General features: G+C 45.0%; 1 long non-coding RNA gene across 1 annotated transcript; it reads right to left on the bottom strand.

Annotated features, from left to right (window-relative positions):
• Positions 1-8,344: 8,344 nt before the first annotated feature.
• On the bottom strand, positions 8,345-11,425 carry LOC120095125 (uncharacterized). Its single transcript, NR_202983.1, has 2 exons — positions 11,291-11,425; positions 8,345-8,657 (listed from the first exon to the last, which is right to left on the bottom strand). It is a non-coding gene; the product is annotated as an uncharacterized LOC120095125 (long non-coding RNA).

An 11,425-nucleotide genomic window follows, 5' to 3' on the forward strand; every position in this document is an offset into this window, starting at 1 on the left:
ACTGGTACCTTGCGGAGTGTGGTGGTATACACCTTTAAATCCCAGCACCCAAGAGGCAAAGCCAGATAGATCTTCGTGAGTTCAAATCCATCTTGGTCTATATAGTGTGTGCCAGACCAGCCAGAGCTACATAGAGAGACCTTACCTAAAACAAAAATTAATCGCCAAGTGTTGGTGGCACATGCCTTTAATCACAGCACTGGGAGGCAGAGGCAGGTGGATCTCTGAGTTTGAGGTCAGCCTGGTCTACAAAGCAAGTTCCAAGACAGCCACAGCCACATGGAGAAACCGTGTCTCAAAAAAACAAAAAAGAAAAAAAGTTAAATTAAATATCACTTCATTTAGCTACACTAATTTTAGCCCCACCATAAGTTAAAAGAGAAAACTGGAGGGGTTGGGGATTTAGCTCAGTGGTAGAGCGCTTGCCTAGGAAGCGCAAGACCCTGGGTTTGGTCCCCAGCTCCGAAAAAAAGAACAAAAAAAAAAAAAAAAAAAAAAAAAGAGAAAACTGGAGAATATTTGCAATTTATTTCATGTTAATGCTGTCTTCCCTACAGATCTACAGATGTGTAAGGAAATGACCAATAAAGGCGGTGGACTGGTGGACTCACAGGAGTAACGAAGTACTCAGGGGAGGGAAGAGAAAGAAGAAAGCTGGGACCAAGAGGCCTTGCATGAGCTGAAGACTTATGCCTAGCCTAGCTTATTAAGCCGTACATATTTCCTTACATACTAGTTACAAGGGGAAAATGGCCAAGGTTAGCAGAGGGCTAAGTCAGTGTTGGCAAGGAGAACACAGGATACCTCAGACACCACTGCTTCTGGACTGAAAGCCACAGTCAAGGGGAAAGAGTAGGGCCCCCAGACACCATAGTGTGTACTCCTTTAGGGCCCTGGCTCCAGTCTCAGACAGAAAGAACCTTGTCAAGTCCACCCCTGGACATGGACACAGAACATGGTCCCTTTATTCTTTCATCGTGGACTCTGAGAAAGTCTTGGATTGGCTTCCCTCTCAAGAATGGACCAGTGGTATTACTACAGGCAGCTGCTAAACTGAAAAACATTTTGATGCAACATTTCTGCTTCTTAAAATGTATCCAACAGACGCCATTGCCTATGTGTGAAATTATATTTATACAAAGTTATTCACTGAGCTGAAATTGGAAATAGCCCAACTGCCCATCAATAAGAGGTCTCTTAAATGAATTATGGTATAATTGAATAATGGAAATCTGCACAGTTAGACGTCCTTTATGTATTGATATGCAGAATGCTCTAATATACATTAGGGAAAATGTAGGAGGGCCATGCCAGTGTACCAGCTGCACTCTTTGTACATAAGGCGGAGAAATAAGCATCCATTCATGTCTACCTGCAATCTACCTGCAGAAAGAAACTGGAAAAGGCACACAACTAAAAGCCTCTATCTATAGGGAAAGTGAGCGTGGTCAATAAGAGATCAAAGTGAACTTGGTGGTAGGTTGAGGCAGGATTTCACTACACCATCCTGATGGTATGGAACTTGCTATATAGACCAGGCTGGCCTTGAACTCATAGAGATTCATCTGCTGGGATGAGAGATACACACCACCACACCAGGCAAAAATTAACTTCTGAGTATATGCCTTTAAACATTTTTTGAATTATGAGAAGAAAACTACTCTTTCACGATAAAGATTAAAAATAAATGTCTGTTTATTAGGAGCTGGAGAACCGACTCAGTGTCTTCCAGAGGACCCAGGTTCAATTCTCAGTACCCACATAGCAGCTCACATAGGGTTTGCCTTAGACCTGAGACAATTCCCCCTCTTCTTCCTCCCCCTCCTTCTCTTCTTCCTCTTCTTCTTCCTCTTCTTCCTCCCCCTCCTTCTCTTCTTCCTCCTCTTCTTCCTCCTCCTTTTCCTCTTCCCTTGTAACTCCAGTTCTAAGAGATCTGACACCTCTACACAGACATACATGCAGGCAAAAACCAATGCACATGAAATAAAAAGAAAGAAATCACTAAAACATAATTGTCTGTCCTCACCACTCCGAAAGCTCACTGTGATGTGTCTAAGTGTGGCAGAGATTCCTTTACTGTAGTTCAGGTTTGGCCTTTCTGAGAGATGAACCTTCTGTCGTCAGTGTGTGGGCTCTTCTAGGAATGTATCATCCTTTTATCCCTGCATGACAGAGCCCTGCACTGTGGCCTAACGTCTCCATCCTCTTCCCCCTGGCGATACTGTTTGAATATGGTTTTCACCCAGGAGTTTGATTAGATGCAAGCTTGGCCCAGGTGTCGAGAGGTAGTCTGAGTTTTAAGGGAAAGGGTCAGTAGGAGACCATTATTGGCTCTTCCTTGGATTCTGGCTTCCTTTCTTGATATGTAGCCATTCCCCTCTTCCACGAGCATCCTTTATAACACCGTCTTGTCACTAGCCCTAATAAATAAGTCTTTTTACCCAGCCTCATGTATTTCATTATAGGGACAGATTTTATTTTTACCTAGATGAATCTGGATTTTAATTTTACCTTCCTGTTGCTCTCTGTAGAGTTCCTGAAAACAGTCTTCTAATCACAGCATTCCTCGTATCTATCCTGCCAGGCAATAGGCTGACATAGGTTTCATGCCCTGAATGTCCATCCAGTTTCTCTCCTTATTCGTTCTGAGCTCTACCATCATCTCTCTGAGTATATTTATGTCTAACTTAAGCCAGGTATAAATTGAGTCTTCTGCTTCCTTTGAGGTCAGCTTGTTTGGTTTACTATCTCTTTTATAACAGCCATCCCCATCAAAGGACACTGTCGGTGACATATTTCCCCCAACAAGGCCACACTTCTCCCCAAGCAGTCCCACCAGCTAGGGACCAGGCATTCAAGCATAGAAGCCTATGGGGACCATTCTCATTCAAACCACCACAGTGAGGCACTGCCAGCTTCAGTGCAGCTCCCTTCTTACCCTGCATCTCTGCTCTTCTCAATATTTTGTTTGTGGCTACATAGCGGCCATAGGTTGTGTATATGCACACACACACACACACACACACACACACACACACACACACACACACCTAATCACTTTCTGTCTCCCTACCATTTCCTTACTTTTTCTTAAGTATAGGACCCTTCAACCTCCTTCATCCTCAGCAGCATCACCATGACAGGAGCCAGGAGCCTTCCCTGGTCTGCAGTCTTAGGGGATCCTATAATTAGCCTTGTTTCAAATCCTGGCTCAGCCATTGCTGAAGATGAAGATTAACTATTGACTTTCCTTTTATTCATTCATATATATATATATATATATATATATATATACACATACATATGGATAAAAGTTTTGGGGAGATGATCTCAGGTTGTTCCAGCTCTGAAATTCTGTGAGTCTACATGGTAAATGAAGAGGTGGCAGGTAAGGGATAGCGAGATACTTCTCATGGTTTCCAAGGAGATGGAGGCATAGCTGGGGAGTACACAACAGGGGAGGGATATTAGCAAGAATAGATGTCAGGTTTAGAAGGTGGGATGTCAATCAATATTCAGGGGATGCAGAGGGGGAGGAGGATGTAGGCAGAGGTTCACAAGGGAAGAGAAAAGTCACTCATCAAAAGTAGGGTTAGAAGCCAGGTGATCTCCTACAATCTCAGACCCTGAGGCAGCAGGAAGATCATGAGTCTGAGGCTAGCATGGGCTCAGAAGCAAAGCAGATAGAAATTTTTTTTTCTTTTCTTTTTTTTTTTTCGGAGCTGGGGACCGAACCCAGGGCCTTGCGCTTGCTAGGCAAGCACTCTACCACTGAGCTAAATCCCCAACCCCAGTTTAAGATAGAAACTTAAAAACAATGTGTCTGGGGATGTAACACGGCTGGTAGAATAGTTTCCTACCATGCATGAAGCCCTTGATTCAATTCCTAGCACCCCATAAACAGGGCATGGTAGGGTCCGTCTGTATTCTCAGCACTTAAGAGGTGGAAGCAGGCGGGGTCAGAGGTTTCAGGTCATTCCTGGCTACACAGTGAGGTAGAGACCAGCCTGGGATGCATGAGACTCTGAGGAAGAAAACAGTTAAGGTGGTCTGGAGAGCCAGCTCATCTGAGAATGGCCAGGCCAGAATGGTTAACCAGTGTGCCAGCACACACATTAGCTTTCAAAGTCAGTATAAATACTGAAGTCTATGGCCTTTCAGAAGAATCTTGTTCAGGTCCTAAAGTGGCCTCCTGTAGCCAGGCAGGACTCCCAGTGGAAGGATAAGGACAACAACCCTACCTACAAAACATTTGACTCAAAATGTGTCCTGCCTACAGGATGTGCAGGGACAGAAGGAGACAGAAACTCCACAAGAAGACCAACAGACCAGGTTAACTAATCTGGACCCTCAGGGGCTCCCAGAGACTGAACCACCAACTAAAGAGTGAGCACAGACTGAACCTAGCACACACACATCATACACACACACACACACACACACACACACACACACACACACACACTCACTCACTCACTCACCTCACATATATAGCAAATGTGCAGCTTGGTCTTCACAACCGGAGTAGGGCTATCCTTGAGTCTGCTGACCTTGGCTGACCTCAGTGGGAGAGGATGCTCTTAGTCCTGCAGGGACTTGATGTGCCAGGGTGGGGTGATACACAGGGCATCTCCCTCTTCTCAGTGGGGAAGGAGTGAAAGGGGGATGTGTGAAGGGGAGACGGGGAGGAGGAGGGATGTTGTAAATTGGGATGTAAAGTCAATAAATTAATTACTAAAAAAAAATAAAAGCAAAAAAATTTGTTCATGAAATGAAAATTATTCCAGAAATCCCAAAAGACTCATAGACTAATGTAATAACCCATCATCTCCTGTGTCCAATTTCAAAGATGACACAGTACCCCTTCATAGCAAGCCTCTCTGGTCCTATGTCCCTTTGTACCAGGGACTCTGAATTGGTTGATTATTATCTATCGTTTCTAATTCTTTGCAGTTCCACTCCACATTCATAAGCAACATTTTTAAAAATTAGATCTCATGCTTGAAAACGAGAAAATGTGACGACTGAAATACCAGAAGCAAAGCCAGGTGAGGGCAACGACTCAGAAGTCTGACTTGATCAGACTTGATCCCTCTGACTTGATCTCTCCTGTGTGATGAGGTCACTGCCAGTGGCTTCCACAGGTAGATGGAGCCTGAGGCTTATCTGATGCCTGGGAGAAGGCCACACTCCGATGTGACGCGAGCTCAGGAGGAAAGGCGGAGCCCAGCAGCTGCCTGGTGTATGGGTTAGCTTGGATCACTGGGAGTTCTCTTCTCACCAACTCTGGGAGATGAGAGCAGACCAGGGCAATCATTAGCATTGCAGGGAAAAGCCACATGACTTAGGCCAGCCTCCAAGACCAGCGTCAGCCAGGGCGATGAATACAATGGGATTCTCCCTCACCCTGCCGGTGGAGGCGCCTTTGAAGCAGCCGCCGACCGTGAGGCCTGGCAGCCTCGGTTTCAGCAAGCTACCAAAATGAAACAAAGAATCACTCACTGAAATCATGGCTGGGGCACTCTTTGTAGCTCTTGCTACTGGTGACTTTTTGGCCATTTGGCGATATCAGCTGAACTTAAACCTTTAAAAAGGTTTAAATGACAATAATGATAGAAGATTGGTATTTTTAGGGAGGCCATTGGCATGGAAACCTACCTTCTATAATGCTAACGCTTTAAAAAATATATATATGTTTAGGGGCTGGAGAGGCTCAGCTGTTAAGAGCACTGGATGCTCTTCCAGAGAATAGAAGCTCCATTCCCAGCACCTACTTTGGGGCTCACAACCTTTAGGAACTCCAGTCCCAGGGGCTCTGTGGGCACTGTATGCATATGACACAGACATACATGCAGGCAAAACATCCATCATATAAAATACATTTTTTAATTAAAAAACATTTCTTGTGTGTGTGTGTGTGTGTGTGTGCGCGCGCGCGCGCGCATATATGTGCACGCGCGCGCGTGCACGCGCGCATATGTGCACTCAGAGGACAAAGGACAACTTGTAGGAGCTGGTTCTCGCCTTCCACCGCCTTCCACCTTTATGAGAACTGAGCTCGGCAAGCCCCTTTCACTCATTTAGCCATCTCCCTGGGTCAAGAATCCCGCCATCTTTAGACCACCCAGCCCTACAGGAAACATAGCTAATCCCTAAATGTTGCCATAACAAACAGATTAAAGCGCACTTCGTCAACATTAAAACTACTTTGGAGGGGGAAAATGAAAGGGTTTTTTATAATTCTGCTTTAGAAATTACATGTCTCAGTAACTCATTTAATTCACAATTTGCCTTCCTTTTTTTTTCTCCACAAAAAAAAAATCTGTGAATAATTAGGAATTCTTGGGGAGTGAAGAATCAAATCCACAGATTACTCTGAAATGTGTGAAGCACTGTGTGAATGCTGAAGTGAACGACCCATGAAGCCGCGTGTTACATTCCTCTGCAGTCTACTACACAGCTCAGCTCAGGGCTCTGGATGGGGACTTGGTATTTTAAAGTCAATAATTATCTTAAAGCTTCAGACTTTGGGCTCACAGGGCCCCAGGTTGGGAGGTGCAGCAACCATCAGGAAAGGTCTTATGGGAGCTGCCACGGTCTGTGAGCAACTCACTCCTGTCCCCCACTCATATCACTTGCGATGGTGGTTTGTGATAGCAAGGGCCTTACAGATACCATTGCCATATGTAGTCACCAAAACTGTGTGCTGTTTGTTCCTGTTGGCTGGTTAGGACCTACCCACAGCCTAGGAGAGTGCCAGGCATGTCACAGGTACTGTGTGGAAATGGTTTTTCTGAGAAATGCTTTTCAAAGTGTGCCATTACAAATCGAACTCTCACACGACCTGTAAGCAAGTTAATGTAATAATGTGCTGTGTGGTCATCCATAACTACACGCTCAGTCTGCTGTATAATCAACCCATTCAGCATTGGCTAACTTCTTTATTATTTTTTTTCTTTTTTTTTTTTCTTTTTCCGGGGCTGGGGACCGAACCCAGGACCTTGCGCTTCCTAGGCAAGCGCTCTACCACTGAGCCAAATCCCCAACCCCTTCTTTATTATTTTTAAGCTTGTGTGTATGTGTGTTTTACCTGCATGTTTGTCTGTGCGTGACATATGCATGCCTTCTGCTTATGGAGGCCAAAAGAGGACCTCAGCTCTCCTAAAACTGGGGTCACAGAGCCACTAAGTAGGTGCTGGGAATTGAAACCTGATCCTCTGGGAAAGCAACAAGTGCTGCTAACCACTGAGCCATCCCTCCAGCCTCCAGAATTAGCTAACTGCTACAAAAAAAAAAAAAAAAAAAAAAAAATACTGTAATCCTCCTTAATACACTGTGGACTTCTAATATGGTTTTCAAGCTCAGCCGAATGGGCAGCCTCAGTTGGACAATGTTTCCTAGTCTTCCTTTGCGGCCCTCTCATGTTCCCGACTCAGGGCAATGTTTGTGTTTGTGAGATGTGGTGAGCAGGTCTAAGACCATGAGCTGAAAGCAGGAAGGCATCAGAGCAATGCCCTACACCCCAAAAAGTTTTCTCAACGCACGTGGGTATATATTATCTGATTGTGGCCTTGTGTGCTGTTTTGAGCCAATAAGGGCAAAAAACACTTTTCTCCCTTGTGAGACTCCTGTAAAAGATGAAGAAGCTCCCCAACCCTGTGGTTGCCACATTTGCTGTGCTGTTCATTACATAAAGACTGCCTTTGCGAAGGATCCCTCCAGTTCTCTTAGATTACATTTCTACTTCCTAGATGAGACTGCTTTCAGATTAGAACAGGAGTGAGTCAGGGCCCCCCTCTTGTGTAAAAAGGTCAAGAATTGGTCACCTTTTACAGGTCACCACAGCATTGCACAGAAGTGTTTGAGGAGAGCATGGTCACCTCTGAAACACGAGACTGGCTGTGGGATGGAGGTTGGCTGTGTCTATATGGTCTAGGCAGCTGATGACAGAATAGATTCACTGTTAGCATTATACTGAAAAGGGAACATGGCTCTGCAGTGAGGTTTTGCCTCACACCTAGCGGAGTGGCTGAGATACCAGACTTCAGCAAGGGTGTGGAGAGGTTTTTCTTGTCACCAGGTACGGAGATGTAAAATGAATGGAATACAGTGTGGTAGATCCCCAGACATGAAACGCAGAGTTGCACAGGCATGACGGTGCACATCTTTAGTCCCAGCGCTCGAGAGGCAGAGGCAGGCAGGTCACTGCGTTCTAGGCCAGCCTGGTCTACAGACCAAGTTCCAAGACAGCCTGGGCTACACAGAGAAACCCTGTCTTGAAACCCAAAAGGAAAAAAAATATATGGTTTTTATGAAAAAAAAATAAAACAATACAAGACAAATCTTTTAAGAAATATGGAGTAGATTTTTAAAAATCCCAAAGGCTTCCCCACCCAATGTCATTGTCCTCTCCAGAGCGCCGCTGACAACCTTCCCCGGCCTGTCCTCGGCCACACGCTTGCGCACACACTGCATCCTATTAGACGTGCTGTGCTGCAGCTCGCTTCTGTCACTCCATTTGTCCCCGATACTTCTCCCACGTCCGTGCATACAAATCAGCTTCGTCCTGTCTGTGAGCTGCCTGGTATCTCATTAAATTCAAATCACTGAAACCAAACATCCCCTTGAATCTTCATAGTACGTGATCCCAGCATCTGCTGTGGTGTTAAAAAAAAGAAGAAAAGAAAAGAAAAATTTAATTTTCTTGTTGTTTTCACACTAGCTAGAGCATACGAAACAATGTTAAGTGGTTGTAGTGACAGCAGAGAGACTTTTCCATCCCTAAGTTTAGCAAGAATATCTTTGACACAATTGTTAATATTATCTCTCTGGTTCATATTCTTTTACACAGAGAATGTGTGTGTGTGTGTGTGTGTGTGAGAGAGAGAGAGAGAGAGAGAGAGAGAGGAGGGGAGAGAGAGAGAGAGAGAGAGAGAGAGAGAGGAGGGGAGAGAGAGAGAGAGAGAGAGAGAGGAGGGGAGAGAGAGAGAGAGAGAGAGAGAGAGAGAGTCCAAGTAGCTGGACTGGTATTCACAGACATACCACTGTCTCACAGTGCGGGGACACACAGGCATACACCACCACACCCAGCAAATTCACTAATACTCTTTTTAAAAAGATAAATATAGAAGTTCTCAGTGCCACATTGACATCTATCACCATTCAATTCATCCCTTGAGAATTTCAAAAGAATTATTATTAATAGATTTCCTAATATTTAAGGAAATCATGCAGGTCCTGGCTATTCTATTCAAATTACTCTTTTTAAGTAAGAGGTCCCAGCAAATGTATTTTGATAGCTGCACTCTGGAAGGGTCTTAGAGATCTGACTGCCATGTGGAAGACACTCTCCCAGGAGAGGCAGGAGACTGAGAACTAAATTAAATTTGCTAATTGCCGGCGCTAAGATTTTTACATAGATCGGGTTGGCCTATTTTTCTTTCTTTCTCTGCCACTGGGCTTTGCTTTCCACTTACCCTCAGATACCTTTTCAGTTCTCGGAAAGAGGAAGGCACAGACTGTTTGGATGCTTTTCAAAGTAATTTATTTTTTCTTGGAGACACAGCAAAATGGTGGCCAGCCTCTTTTGGTGTAGGAAGCTGTCAGAAGTGAAGGGGTGTAGGCAATGGAACTTCTGTGTGTCCTCTCGTTCCCTTCAGCAGTGATCTGGCCAATCTGGGTGAGTGCCGTGGAGCAACAAGAGCAAAGGGGATTGGATCCCTGGTCACTGCCCAAAGGATCATCTCTGAGGACAGCTGGGAGATTGTATTCCCAATGCTATCCCAGGATAATACTTGCAAGCAGTGGTTCTCAACCTTCCTAATGCTACAACCCTCCTGCTGTGGTAACCCCAAACATACAATTATTTTTGTTGCTACTGCACAACTGTAATGTTGCACTGTTATGAGTCATAATGTAAATATCTCATATGCAGTATGGTCTTAAGGGACACCCCTATGAAAAGGTTGTTCAACCCCCCCCCCAAGGGGACCTGACCCATAGGTTGAGAACCACTGCTTTCAAAATATTAACCTATATCTTTTATTTATTTTTTTTAAGATTTATTTTATTTATTATATATATAAGTACACTGTAGCTGTCTTCAGATACACCAGAAGGGGGCATCAGATCTCTTTACAGATGGTTGTGAGCCACCATGTGGTTGCTGGGAATTGAACTCAGGACCTCTGGAAGAGCAGTCGGGTGCTCTTAACCGCTGAGCCATCTCTCCAGCCCCAACCTATATCTTTTATTTTCTGCTATATTTCTCCCCTTTTCCTTTTAGTGCTGTAGGTCAAAGCCAGACTCTTGTGTGTGTTAGGCAATCCCTGTACCCCTAGGCTGTGTACTCTAGACCTCCCCTCCTTCTTTTAAGCAGATAACAGTCTCAGAGGATAACACCACAGAACAGAAAGCAAAAATTCCAGATGGTTTCTAGCATCCAAAACCCATTCGATGATTAACTTAAAGATGAAGGTGGAGAGGGGTTTTGAAAGACAGTCACAGAGACAGAGAGGAGCTGAGAGTACTAGCTTTGCTCCCTAATGCCTGGAAAGGCATTACACCACCCCACCCCCACCCCACCCTAGCCCTCCAGGATAATGTTCAGTGACTGGAATCTAGACTGACTCACACAAGGTACCATGTGAAACAACACAAAGAGTTTTGAGACGCAAGTGGCCAAATGGGAAAGAGAAGTGTCTCAAGTCCTGTATGGATCACCCAGGCCCTGGCCCACCTGATTCCAGAAGCCTTCTTTAAGGGCAGCATCATCACCTCACCCCTCTGGACCAAGCTACCACAGGAGGCGAGAAGGGGAGGAAATAGAGAAATCCCTAATGAACGGTATCAGACTGTCTTAGGGTTTTACTGCTGTGAACAGACTCCATGACCAAGGCAACTCTTAGAAGGACATTTAATTGGAGCTGGCTTACAGATTCAGAGGTTCAGGTCAGCATCATCAAGGTGGGAGCAGGACAGCTTGTAGGCAGGCATGGTGCAGAGGGAACTAAAAGGCCTACATCTTCATTTGAAGGCTGCTAGGAGAAGACTGACTTCCAAGCAGCTAGGACTAGGGTATTAAAGCCCACACCCACGGTGACACACTTCCTCCAACAAGGTCATACCTTCTAATAGTGCCACTCCCTAGACCAAGCATATACAAGCCATCACACAAACTGTCTTGATAAAGAACACATACTCTCTCTCTCTCTCTCTCTCTCTCTCTCTCTCTCTCTCTCTCTCTCTCTCACACACACACACACACACACACACACACACACACACACACCTTTTGTGAAACTTAGAAATAATTTGTCTTATTGCCATCCCGCTGGGTCTACATCTAGAGTTGAGGTTAGGGGTTTACAGTAGACTGTGGGGTGAGGTGGGGATAGATGGGTGAGTTCAGAGTGGGTGGGCTTTT

This window comes from Rattus norvegicus, chromosome 10 (genome assembly GCF_021556685.1).
Source record: "Rattus norvegicus strain SHRSP/BbbUtx chromosome 10, alternate assembly SHRSP_T2T, whole genome shotgun sequence".
NCBI lineage: Eukaryota > Metazoa > Chordata > Mammalia > Rodentia > Muridae > Rattus > Rattus norvegicus.